General features: G+C 44.0%; 1 pseudogene; it reads left to right on the forward strand.

Moving 5' to 3' along the window:
* The first annotated feature begins 4,907 nt into the window (after positions 1-4,907).
* On the forward strand, positions 4,908-9,864 carry LOC124682420 (annotated as a pseudogene).
* The last annotated feature ends 3,869 nt before the right edge of the window (positions 9,865-13,733 follow it).

Genomic DNA, 13,733 nt, shown 5'->3' on the forward strand with positions numbered 1-13,733 from the left:
ATTCCTCTAGTTATGCATGGATTTGCATAACTTGTTGTTCCCATAGGATGTTTACCTAGTGGTCTTACCCATCTATGCTTGCACCAAATGGCACGGCGGCCGGATGATGATACACACGAGGGTATTCTACCCTTACGTGCTTCGATGATGCATTGTATGCTTAATTATGAGCAAGATATGATCTTGCTCGGGCTTTTGTGTGGTATACCTCACTCCGGCTCCTAGAATTAAGTGTTGTTGTAGAGGATTGCTTCGTGATTTGCTTGGCTTGCCCTCTGCTCCTCCTTGTGGCTTGTGATTCTTGATGCTGGTTCGGTGGTGAGTTTGGGCGGGTTGAACAACTACGGTCTGTTCTTCCTGTTCTTGGTGTTCTTACTCTTTGGAGATGCTGCCGATGGAATGGCTAGGGTTCACTGTTGAAGAGGTTTATATATGGCTGGCCTCTTCTCCCCCTGGTCGACAGCTTGATCTGATTCAACTTGTGACTCACTGCTGGTGTGTGTGTGTTGTGCCGCATGCACAAGCAGTGACTTGGTGTTGAGCATGCACACAGGGTGTGTGTGCTGCTTGTGTGTCTGTGTGTACCAGATCCTGTGCATCTGGCTTGGAGAGGATCAGCTCGGCAGAGCTGTGATATTATCCACCATTTACATTTGATTTATAACCTACCAAGTGGCTATGCCACTTGGCATAATTTCTCTTTGTTGTGATTTTTGTGCAGGGATCAAGAATTGAGCAAAATGGACTTGGAGTTCATCATATACAAGATCAAATGAAGATGATCTTGTAGAATTTAGTCTAGGCTCAATAAATTGTAATTTTTTCTTTGTTCTCCTTTCTTCTATTCTCGCCCATTTATGTAATGTGTTGTATTATTCTTTTATTTCACTTATGGATATTGTAATGACATTGTAATTTGTGTGATGATCAATAAAGCTCAAAGTTTTCTCTAATGAGCTTTATATATTAATTGTTCTATTTATATCTTTATTATTAAAGATTGTTTATTAAATTATCTTAAGTTTGAATTATGAGATAATAACTTGATGTTTGAATTTGAAATTCAAATTCAAATTTGGTTTGAGCTTGATCAACCATCTTAACTTAGGATTCAATCATGCAACTTAAATTAGTGATTCAAACTCTCCCCTCTCAACTCAAAACCCTAATCTAGTTAAGTGAGATGCAAGTTTGTCGCACTCTCGAAACCCTAACCACTGTAAAGTGTCGAGAGAGAAACTTGTCCCCTTCGATGCAGTTTTTGTTTAAAAGCGCGAAATTTCCCCAGAATTTACTATGCAATGCACATCCCTTTCTAAAATCTACCCCTCGATCGTCTCTAAACCTGGGACATTACATACACCATAGGGCGGCGCGGGCCCCCCTGGGCCGCGCCGCCTTGTGGTGTCGCCACCTCGTGGCCCCACTTCGTGTGTTCTTCGGTCTTCTGGAAGCTCCGTGGAAAAATAGGCCCCTGGGTTTTCGTTTCGTCCAATTCGAGAATATTTCGTTACTAGGATTTCGAAACCAAAAACAGCGAGAAAACGAGAAGCGGCACTTCGGCATCTTGTTAATAGGTTAGTTCCGGAAAATGCACGAATATGACATAAAGTGTGCATAAAACATGTAGGTATCATCAATAATATGGCATAGAACATAAGAAATTATCGATACGTCGGAGACGTATCAAAGGCAGAGTAAAGAGGCGGCACGAGGGGCCCACACCACGGGCCGGCGCGGCCGGGGCACGGGCCGCGCCGCCTGGTGTGTCACCACCTCGTGGCCCCACTTCGACTCTCCTTCGGTCTTCGGAAGCTTCGTGGCAAAATAGGACCACGGGCGTTGATTTCGTCCAATTCCGAGAATATTTCGTTACTAGGATTTACGAAACCAAAAACAACGAAAACGACAATCGGCTCTTCGGCATCTTGTTAATAGGTTAGTTCCAGAAAATGCACGAATATGACATAAAGTGTGCATAAAACATGTAGATATCATCAATAATGTGGCATGGAACATAAGAAATTATCGATACGTCGGAGACGTATCAGCCATCCTGGCCGGAACTTCCGGTGTAAGTGAATTTCGTCCCCAACGGTCAGATCTGAAAGCTCCACCCATATAAATAGCTTTCTTCTCCAAAGGGATAAGTTGCTCAATCATTGCAAGAAAAATCTGCCAAGCTTCACCACCATTAGAGCCACCTCAAGAACACAAGATTTGCAAGATCTCCTTCCTCCCCCAACCAAAGCTCTTGATCTTTGGAGATTCGAAGGAGAAGAAACCGATCTACATCCTCACCGAAGCGTTCTTCATTCCCCCCTCACTTGTTTGAGGGATCTCATGCTAGTGTTCCTATTTGGTTCCCTAGTTGATTTGTTGTTGATGTGTTGTTGTTGATTGTTGTATTGTTACAGATTTGGGAGCCTCCAATTTGGTTGTGGATGTGTGCCCCAAGAACTTTGTAAAGGCCCGGTTTCCGCCTCGAGGAAATCCCTTAGTGGAAGTGGGCTAGGCCTTCGTGGCGTTGCTCACAGGAGATCTGAGTGAAGCCTTCGTGGCTGTTGGTTTGGCTTGCGTAGCAACCACACTCCTCCAAACGTAGACGTACCTTCTTGCAAAGGAAGGGAACTACGGGAATCATCTCCGCGTCATCGCGTGCTCCACTCTCGGTTACCTCTATCCCACTCTATCTCCTATTGCATAGCTATATCTTGCTTAGTTGATATCCTTGTCATATAGGTATATTCACTTAGTTGCATATCTAGAGAATTTACCTTTGTGTCAAGCCTAAGTTGAAAAAGAACTAAAAATTGGTTAGCACCTATTCACCCCACCCTCTAGGTGCGGCATACGATCCTTTCATATACCAAAATATTTCAGGACCTTCACATGTGAATAACGAGCGACTGTTCTAGATCTAGGTTCAACTTCTGCATCTTGACGTTTCATGGTGACTTTGATAAGATAATTTCGTCAAAGATATAGAAGTAGCACATGAGTTGCATGCCCTAGTCTCGTCCTCGACGGCTTAGACTGCATCAGCTCTAGCGTTGACACCCCTTCTTCAATGACTACCTCGACGTGTCCAATGCGTGTAAAATGCATCTATGTTTTTTGTAGTTTATTACGGTATATTTCAATATATTTGCATGTTATCTATTGTAAGAATCATATTTTATATTGATTTTAAGGATTATCCAGAAAACAATCTCTTTATTTTGGTTCTAACTATATCCGGCAAAAAGAGTCTAGAAAAAGGCAAGAATAGAGAGCACGCTCAGGAATTTTTACGACTGGTCTAACGAGCTAAAGTGGGGACGCAAGAGGTTAATGGGCTGCAAATCGAGGCCTATGGCGCGACCTGATACCCTTGTCGCACCATGGAGTGGATATTCCACCTCGTCCGTCCAATTGGCCTCAATATTTCCCGTACCGCGTGTGTTTTGATCCAAAGCCCTCTGTATATACCCTGGCGGTCTTTCTCGCGATGTACGGTGGCGAAGATGGAAAATCCATAAACAAAGAGTGTGCCGCCAGTGTCAAAGGAGGTGGGGGCTGCCGCCAGAATCGACTCCGAGTTACTCCACCCCGTGCGACGTGGTCATCATCAATATCTGCAGCAACACCACCTTCATCCTCTCCATCTCCTTATTGTTATCTCTTGGCAAACATGATGTTGAGTTTAATATATCTTTTCCTCATGATCTATTATATCTCTATGTCTAGATTTGAGTAGTGATTTGTTCATAGCTATGTCGAAAGATTTTTTTTTTATGGTTGCATATAGGTTTGTAATCTTGTATGATGGTCTTACGTATTGATGTATGAGTGCACACATATGTTGGAGGAATGCATAAGGTTATCAACGCTGCGTGTGTGTTTAGTTGTTAGGGATGGCCGGAGATGATAGAAACCATGACTGAACTTTTAGATGCATGATGACTATGTCAATCAATGGGAGGATGGAATCAACTAGTAACACATACTTTGAAACTTACATTGATGGTCGGACTTTATATTTATGGACAACTAATTCAGAAGAACATGAAAAACAATAAATAATCCCAAGTCACTTTCTGAGGCAGGCCTCTGGGAACGGTCCGCACGTCGATATTGTACACCGTAGGCGACTAGGCCCAGAGCACCCACGAGCCCACGCGTACGGGTTGCCCCTCGGGCCTCGCTCCCACGACCCAACTGCAGTTGCAGGCGCCGCCATCCATGACCTCGTTCGCGTTCGCGCTCGCGCGGGAAGAAAACCTATTAAAAAAAACTCTGCCGCCTCCTTCCTCGGCAAGCCTCCTCCCCTTCCCCCCTTCCAAATACCGCCTCCCTCCCTTCGCCCCGTCCATCCAACGAGCGAGCGCGCGGTTCCACTTCCGCCCTAGCAGCCAAATCCGCGATGCGCCGCCTCCGCTCGCACGCCAAGGCCGCGACCCCCTCCGCCGCCGAACCCGCCCCCAACCAAACCACCGCCCCGCAGTCCCCGCCGGCGATGGAGACCGGCGGCTTGTCTGGCACACCAGCGCCCTCCCCGTCCACCTCCGCCTCTCGCGGCCTCGGCTCCTCCGCCGCCGACGGCGGGCCCCTCAAGTCCCCCGACGCGGGGGCGGGGACGGGCACGGGCACGCCTCGCCGCAGCCTGCGCCTCGCCGGCGCCGCCAGCCCCAACACCCACGCGGCGGGGTCTTCGGTCCTGGATGGCGCTTCATCGGGCACTGCCTCTAGGTCCGGCGGGAAGCGGAGGGGGAGGCCTCGACTGTCCGCCCTTCCTGCCGCTGCCGCTGCTTCCCCCAAGGATGTGGGGTCGTTGACTGATGGCGGCGGCGGGGGCGAGGTTAGGGCTTCGGTCCGCAGCGGCGTTTCGGGAAGCTCGCAGCCAGGGCCGCGCCTGGCAAAGCGGCCAATGGACCCATCTGCTGACGCGAGCGGGGACAAGGGAGTCGGACCGGATGGAGGGGCCGGAGACAAGGTGTATGACGAAATGCCGCACATCGACGCAGCCGCGAAGCGGCGCAAGGGCACGCTGGTTCGGGGGGCGGATTACGTGCCTGATTCAGAGAGCGAATCTGACAAGGACTCTGTGCTGCCGGCAGAAGGGGGTACGAGCAGCGTGTTGACTGGAGTGGCGGACTACGTGCCCGATTCGGAGAGCGACAAGGAGGACTGTGTGCCGCTGGGTGGTGGTGGCATGAAGATGCCGGTGCGCTTGTCTGCATATCCTAACTTGATTGACCTGAATGTGGTGCCTATGGGCTCGGATGTGACAGATGTGGGGAGAAGGGATGGTTCTGTGAGGGCTGGTGATGGGGAAACTGGAGAAGCTTATACCAACAGGAACGGGCACCTCTTGAGTGGGGAGTCTATGCGCCTGCATGTTTCAGCAGCAGCTGCTCGCATTGTTAAGTCACCATTACCATCCCCTGTAGCAATATCTGCAACAGCTGAAGCCTATGCGGATATGAACTCCACTCAAGATTTGCTTAAGCATGAGTCTGGAAATAAAGGAGAATGAGAAGCTGGTTCTGGGGAACAATGATTCTGCTGCTGCTGCTGCTGCTGCTGCGAGTGCGGGTGTTCGAGCTGGTGCCAGGACCCGGAAGTTCAGCCGTGACGATAAAGGGAAGGGCAAAATGGTTGTGGAGGAGGGTTTATTGCCTCAGGGCTTAGGTAATGGTGAGATGGATGTGGAACCAGTGGCTTCCGAAGCGAATCAGAGCGTACCAGGAGCGGCTGATGCTCCTGCTGAGCCGCTTTGGAGGCAGGCAGCAAGAGAGAGGGCTATTAAGCTGGCCCCCAAGTTCGCGTTCTTCAAACCAGATGAAGATGTGCAGAGTGAAGAAGATGACGCGGAAGAGCTGGAGCCTCCTGCTGGCCCTCAGGATTGGCCAGGTCCATTTTCTACTGCGATGAGGATCATGGATGATAGGGATGCTAAATTGAGGGCCCGGGAGTTGAATCCGTCTAGACTCGACAGTATTGCTGATAAGGTCATTTCCTGGACACCTTCAAAAGATAAGAAAAGAACTCCAATGCGACCCGTCCCATCACTTACAAGCCTATGCCTGCGAACTCTTGCAAACAATGCTGAAGGTATTGAGTCACTTGGGGGCATATCCGAGGAGCTGAAGAATAAACTCTTAATGGAACTCTGCCATTCAAGGAAGATGAATACCCATCTTCTCACTGAACTCTTGTGTGACAATCCTGTTACTCTGCAGCTCAGTGAGTGTTCGTGGTTGAGTGAGGATGATTTCGGGAATATTTTTGGGAAATGCATGACTGAATCTTTAGAGGTATATTGCTTTTCACTTATGCAATTCATGTTTAATGATCATGTTGTGTACTGCACTACTGCTTTTGCTAAAGATATGAATTTTTTGTCGGGAAACAAAAATTGGAGAACTTCTCAAATCAAACTAAGACATCAATGTTTGTTGATCATGCATATTTGACTAACAGACTTTGCTGCTTTATTGTTTTGGGGTATGCCATTTATTGAGGGCTTATTTCTTTTCTTTTTTTCTTGAATGAAGGTTCTGCAGCTTGACTTATCTGGGCGATGCATGCCTGATTATATGTTGCCGGCTACCTTGGCTAAGGCGCCTAATTGCATGCCATTATTGAGAAAAATATCTCTGATGGGAAATCACCGATTTTCTGATATCGGGTTAGACACAATCATCTCTGCGGCACCTTCTTTGAGTTCGCTAAATTTAAGCGAGTGCTCTCTTCTGACTGCAACTGGAATTGAGAATCTTGCTAAGAGGTTGCATTCCGTGTTGAGAGAACTATATATTGATGACTGCCTAAACGTGGACGCTATGGTGATTCTTCCTGCTCTACAGAAAATTGAACATCTGGAGGTTCTATCAATGTCTCGCATACAGTCTGTCTGTGACAAGTTTGTGAATGAGCTCATTCCTACACATGGTTCAAATCTGAGGGAGTTAGCCTTTGCTGGTTGCCTGTAAGTCTTTCTCAGTTTTCTACTTATAGTCAATAGTTTCTTCAATGTATATTTTATACCGCAGTTTTCTTAGTAGATTACAATTTGCTGCTCGTCTTTTACTTGATAGCAAGGAGCATTTTGTCCATGGAATTTAATTCTATATCTGAAGTCTCTAGTTGTAAGTTGTAAATTAACTAGAAGTCCTGTTAAATTAAAAGTTGTTAAGAGAAGTACTACAAAACTTTAGTGATGAATATATGCTAGTTGACTGCTCTGTATTATTCGTAATCAGTATTCTGTCAGTTAAGTAGCTTGACAAATGCTATGCATTTGCAACCTCTTAGTAAGATTTCTGTGTGGGCACGTGTGTGTAGGAGACCAAAGTTGAACTGTATCACGATATTTCGGTGCTGCTAATGGCATTGGTACCTTACTTTTATCTTGTCTTCCAGTTTAAAACCCTGGTCTTAATTCAGTTATAATTGGAGTCATTGACTCAATGGTCATTTGTGCTCTTTATTTTCACACCTGAGATGATGTTAACATTGTTAATGAAACGAACTAGAGATCTGCTGCCATGAAGATGGCTACACTATGTGCCCACTGACCAACAAATGTGACGAGTCAAGTTTTTTTAAAGTGTAATATGGCATGTTTATTGCAGACAAAGAGAAGGGATACCAGGGTGCATTTCTGACTTACTATTATTATGCCGTTCAATTGCAGGAAGCTGACCTCGTCTTCCATTAAGACTATTGGGGTGAACTGCCCCCAGTTATCATCTTTAGATCTTCGCAACTTGAATAGGTTGCGTGACTCAGCATTAAAACATCTTCGTGGTGGCTGCCGGCTTATAAAGAAATTAAAGTTTCAAAAGAATGCTTTCAGGTATTCACTCCTTTTGCAATTATATCCATATTCATGTTTACAGGTTGTGGTTTTTTTATATGAATCTTATGGTTTCAAAATTGTGTAGTGGATAAGTTACTCTAATACGATGTTAGTTGCTTTGCTTTTCAACTACAAATCTACCCACTAATTTACACATTGGAATGCTGGTGAACTTGTGTAAGTGCTGATATGGTCTGGTCTGACTTTAATGAGTGTGTAAAAAAGAGTGATTATGAGGAGTGAGTTCATGATTTTTTACTCGACACTATTTTCAAGGTTTTATGTGCTGCTGGATGGCATGTTAATCTGTGCAATCAACCTGTTTGGTGGTCATGTTGTCCTGTTTCAGTAGAATTGATCTTCTACTGTCCATTTAGGATGCCGGCACCAAAGGTGGTAAATTCAGAAATAAGAAAAACAGACACACTGAAACTCTTGACTGATTTCCTATCTCCCAAAAGTTGTCCTGGAAATTTGAACTAGAAGGAAAAGGGTCCACTGTTATGGATGTTAGTTATGAACCCTTGATCATTTGATATTGACACATTTACCATTCTCTCGAGATGTTTGCTCTCTCAACCTAACGCATCAGCACAGCTTAACACGAATACTTTGAACCTCTCTTCCATTTTAGCATGATTCACTTATTTATGTTATTTTTGTATTGATCTGATATGCACATGATTTTTGTGTAATGAGAACATGCAATATTCTTTCTTATGCAACTATCAACCAAATAAACTTTGCAGTGATGAAGCTGTGTCTAAATATTTGGAAGAATCTGGAGGATGCTTAACTGAGTTAAGCCTGAACAACGTTGGGAAGGTACTTTGTCCACACTTCCTTTCCTCTGCTCAGCTGTGTGTTTCTTGTTGATATGAAACCTTCAAAACACGACTATTATCATCCAGTCATGCACCTGTATCCACTTTTTCATCAAAATTGACAGCATACTTGGAATAAAAATATGCTAGAATGTTATTAAAATCTAGTTCAGTTATTCAGAAACTTTCAAGAAAGTCATCAACTCATCATTAAATCTGTTATAAGTAGTAATACTTTTTTAACACAAAGTAGTAATACTAATATGCTCTCTTGGGCAAATACTGTTTCACGTTAAAACCTCCCACATATAAGTGTACTCCCTCCGGTCCGATTAAATTGACGCGCCCTTGTGAAGATCGCTAGCACGTTATACCTTGTATCTGTGTCAATTAATAGAGACCGGAGGTAGTACAACACATACATAAGCCATGCCCACAGTTCTCACAAAACTAATCGAACTCCTATTTCGTGGAACAAAGATGCACTACCTATCTCCGCCTCGCTGTTTTTTGGTGTTTGACCTTGGTAGTTCTATTACTGAGGTAGAGCAGTCATTTTATATTCCTTTGGCTTGATGCTTCTCAGTTGTTTCATATATGACCAACTTTATGCCCATTTATATCTCTGGTTTACTGCATTTTATCAGGTTGGCAATCTTACTGCACAGGCGATTGCTCTCAAGTGTTCCTTGGAGGTTCTGGATCTTTCCTTCTGCCGTGGTTTGACCGATGAAGCTTTGGGACTGATTGTTGACAGTTGCTCATCGTTGAGAATCCTCAAGCTATTTGGGTGTACCCAGGTACGCTGACATCACCAAGAACTTTCCAATTCATAGTTCTTCGGTGTGATGACATTAGTCATGACTCGTGACAGCATCAGTTGGTTGAGACTTCATTTTGTGGAACCATACTCAGTGTGCAAATCATTTCATTGCAGGTAACGGATGTTTTCCTCAAGGGCCACTCGAACTCATTGGTGAAAATTATCGGGATAGAAGGGAGCATACTGGATCGAATGGATAGAAGCTAGCTGGAACTGCCACATTCCCTCTTTTACAAAATGAATGCTGCATTCCGCCGACCGTCAGTGGTCCAGCTTTTCTTTTCTAGATGGTTTAGTGGTCCAGCTTTGTATTCAGGACATTAATGCTTTTTCGTATGCTCAGAGAAATTGTTGTGCTGCGATTGATAGCCTGCACCAACCTCAACCAATCCCAACTAGGTCGTCAGATGCAATTTTCTGTGTTGGTTGCTGAGGGGTCGGGCCAGATCTGTACTCTGCTTAAATCACCACTCAACTAGGCCATGGGTGAAGGAGGTCTATAGAAAGTTGCTACATCCGTTCCTTAAAACAACAAAGCGTATAAATTTACTTAAAATTTAATCACAGCAAAGTCTGATCAAGTTTATTGTTATAACTACAGTACCAACAACTAGGATACTACATAGATACTATGAAGATAATAAGATCAATTTGACATTGTAGAGGTTTATAGTTGCATTCTTTAATTTTTTTACTACCTTTGTCCATAAATAGATGCCTTAGATTTATCAAAATTTAAATGTATGTAGGCACTATTTAGTGTATAGATACATCTAAATTTAGATAATTCTAAAACATCTATTTATGGATGGAGGGAGTACTAAATTTTGTACATAGGTCTGTTCGATACCAAGGCTCCATACGCTCTAGCTATGTAGCAGATTGGAGTTGCGAGGAAACCGAATTGAGTTCACACTCAAACTGGTACGGGAAAGAGAAAGACAGCAAGCGACTGCGAGGTGGCTCTAAAACTCATCTAGGATTTCGTCCCTCTCGCCAGCGATGCCTCTAGTGGCTTTGGGGCATTCAAGGTATGACGGACAGTGGTCTCTTGCCGGTGGGAAGGTTTCAGTTATTCATTTAGTTTGTTTTCGATGTCTTCTTCGGAATGGTGAGGGGGCGGTACTTCCTTAAGTCGGAATAAGGTCATCTCGGTGTTATCCTCGCTTCGGTGGTGCATCTAGCGCCGGGCCGACGCGTGATTCGGTCGTCTTTCGTGTTCGATTGTGTGGTTTCGAGTCAGTCTTTTCTGATTTATGATTGTCATCATTGGCAATGGTTGCTATTGTGGTGCGTTTGTCTTTTGAGATCTTAGCACGACAACTTCACGTTTATCTACTACAACAAGCTCTACTATACCGAGCTTTGTCTAGCCCTGGTGATGGGGTGCGAGAACAACGGCGCGCCTCCGGCTCATGCTAGTGTTTGTAGTTGTCACTAGGTGGTCCAATGAAGTACTTGTCATTTTTTATTACTTTTTTTTTAGGGGAAAGCCATACGGCGCATTTTATTTAGAAGCCAACATAGTTACATCATCCAGTACAAAAGGAATAATAAAACTAGGTGGAGCATCATCCCAACTTACTACAGAATTTGATTCAAAAGAAAATTTAGCTAATTGGTGCGCCACTTGGTTGGCTTCTCTTCGACAATGTTCAAAGCTTATATCTTTGAAAGAATGCGCCTTCAGAAAGCAATCGGCTAAAATTGCCGTATAAGGGCTCCATATTTCAATCTCCGATTTGCAAGCCTGAATTTTAAGCATCTTTGTACTGTTGTTGATGATTATTAATAGATAGGTGGATTTTTCGCAAAAAAATGAAGTTTTATTTTGACAATCAATACCACATATATTCACAGTAACAAATAGTACATGGTAGAGATACACGAGCTGCCTATAGCAATTACAAAATAAGATCTAAAAGAAAACAAGCAAATCTTAGAGACCTTCGAACTCTTTTTTTTTCATGGCACAATTTGGTACTTTCTTGAAAGCAACCAAAAATAGAAACCAAACCATAGACCTGTAGATATCAATGAAGGTTATCCATAATTTTAATTTAAGCCGTAATGGCAAGGCTAAGTGCACGCGTGCAACCATTGAAGTAGTCAATCAACATCGGTAAGAGTACTAACACCAGTATACGAAAAAATAACCGAATAACCTAGTCGACGTCGCTGGAGAGTCGAGAGTTCAAGACATATTTCACGTCTCTCCATTGAGCTCCCTCACATAAAAAAAAACCGTCTGTGTGGGTGATCTTTCAAATTTTCAAAGTTGTGTCTCCTTGTTTCGCACAATTTCCAAGTCGTAAGTCTACTACGTTGTTCTCCGTCTCTGCCATCTTACTCTGTTTTAATTCTCTTCTCTTTATGCCGATGCTTCGGTTAGTGATGATCCTACATGAAGAAGGGCTGAATTGAGAAGTGGTTCTGTTTTCTTGATAGACTAGACCATGATGGCGCGCGTTGCTGCGCCCGTCAATTTCTACAATATGATTATATGAATATTCAAAAGACAAATTTGCAAAAACTACATATACTGAAACATATGTATAGATTAAATTCACATAACTCTGTCCATATAGTACTTCTTCATAGTGAAAAGCTCAGGTAAGCAACATATTGAGCGAAGATATTTAAACTGTCGTCAAGCAAATGTATGGGTATAGCATAGGTAAGTCTTGATGTCTTGCACCCTCTTATTTTTGAAAAAAAAAAGTCTTGATGGTTCGTGATGATTTGGTGCTTTCTCTGAATACAAATGCAACCTACATTTTTTCCATAAGATATCCACATGGATCAATTAGATAGGATGCAATACAATAAACTGGCAGGCATCTTAGTTGAATATCTTCTCTGAAAGAAACTATTTGCAGGTGGTCAGCTATTCTGGTTCCACACTATGCATGGGTGCATGCCAGCTCTAATCTGAATGGGGCTATTGACTCTGTTCCCATGGATTGCAACTGCAAACTGAGAAATTGGAGATATTGTGACGGTGCCACAAACTCTCAGCCATGCTGACTACATGACAGCTCAGGGTGAAGGCACGGAAGGGGTACCTACACGTAGTTCTCAAGATTCTCCGAGTCTAAACGTGAACATAGAATGCCAAAAATGTGATTAGGATGACAGACAAACAGGAACAGAGAAAGTAAATCTGACAATATAAAGTTGTACTACTTCTTGACACAATCATCAGCATAAAATTGGATACTCCATGTACAAAGTAGGCTATATGTTCATGTGCAAAGGAACTCACCAGGCATCCATCCACGCTAATTGTCAGTTCGAAACCCCCAAACAAATTAACCATACGACACTCCAAAATTCGTCTCAACAAATTGAGCACACAACCTGTACCAGATGGAGATAGGAAACAATCGATTGCAGCCCGAGATGGATATTAATTTGTGGATGGAAGAGGTGAATTTAGCAGGAAAGATGAGAACACACAAACAACCTAGTTGAAACTTCACCGGTAGGAAGGGTCACGGAGCAAAACAAAGAATATATAGGCGCATGATGTGAAGAGGTGAGAAAAGCAAGTAGTAACGTATCTTCATCGGCGGGCATTAGCTCCCATTAATGGCTTCTAGGAACTGATCCTTTAGTGCTTCAGCGACGGATCAGCTTCAATCGTGAAAGATCCTTGCCGCATCATCCCGCCTCGCCTCACGCCCCTCGTATCGACGGGCATGGCCCGTATCGGCTTGGATAACGATCGGAGACCTGGGCCGCATAGGTTCGGACGGTTCTCTCTCACCCTTCTCTCGATCTCCTTGACAGAACGATAACAGCGTTGTTTAGGAAAGAAGAGAAGACGGAACCGGCAAGGCCCATATGATGATTCCGCGGCCCGTCTAATAAGGAACGTGCTAACTCGGTTTGTGGCGTAGCGGCCCTAAAACGATTGGACGAAGTAAACTATGAGTTACGACGGTTCGCCACTGGCTGGTTGATCACGATCGTTCGCTAGATATATCCGACGGCTCACGGCATCCAATCGCTCTGGTGGCTCCTAGCTCGTTCCATTATACTGTTAACTAATTCCAATTTCCGTCAGCCCTAGCGCTTCAGTTTCTTGTTTTCCAAATTTCGTGAAATTTATCCCACAAGGTTGATCTTTTCCAAATTTCTTTGGGCAGTACCTACTGAACTACCATACCTCGACAAGATACACGTCTTGGAAGAATACCCAAAAGTTGAGCGGTTCACCAATCTTTGGACCTACACC

This window comes from Lolium rigidum, chromosome 1 (genome assembly GCF_022539505.1).
Source record: "Lolium rigidum isolate FL_2022 chromosome 1, APGP_CSIRO_Lrig_0.1, whole genome shotgun sequence".
NCBI classification, from domain to species: Eukaryota; Viridiplantae; Streptophyta; class Magnoliopsida; order Poales; family Poaceae; genus Lolium; species Lolium rigidum.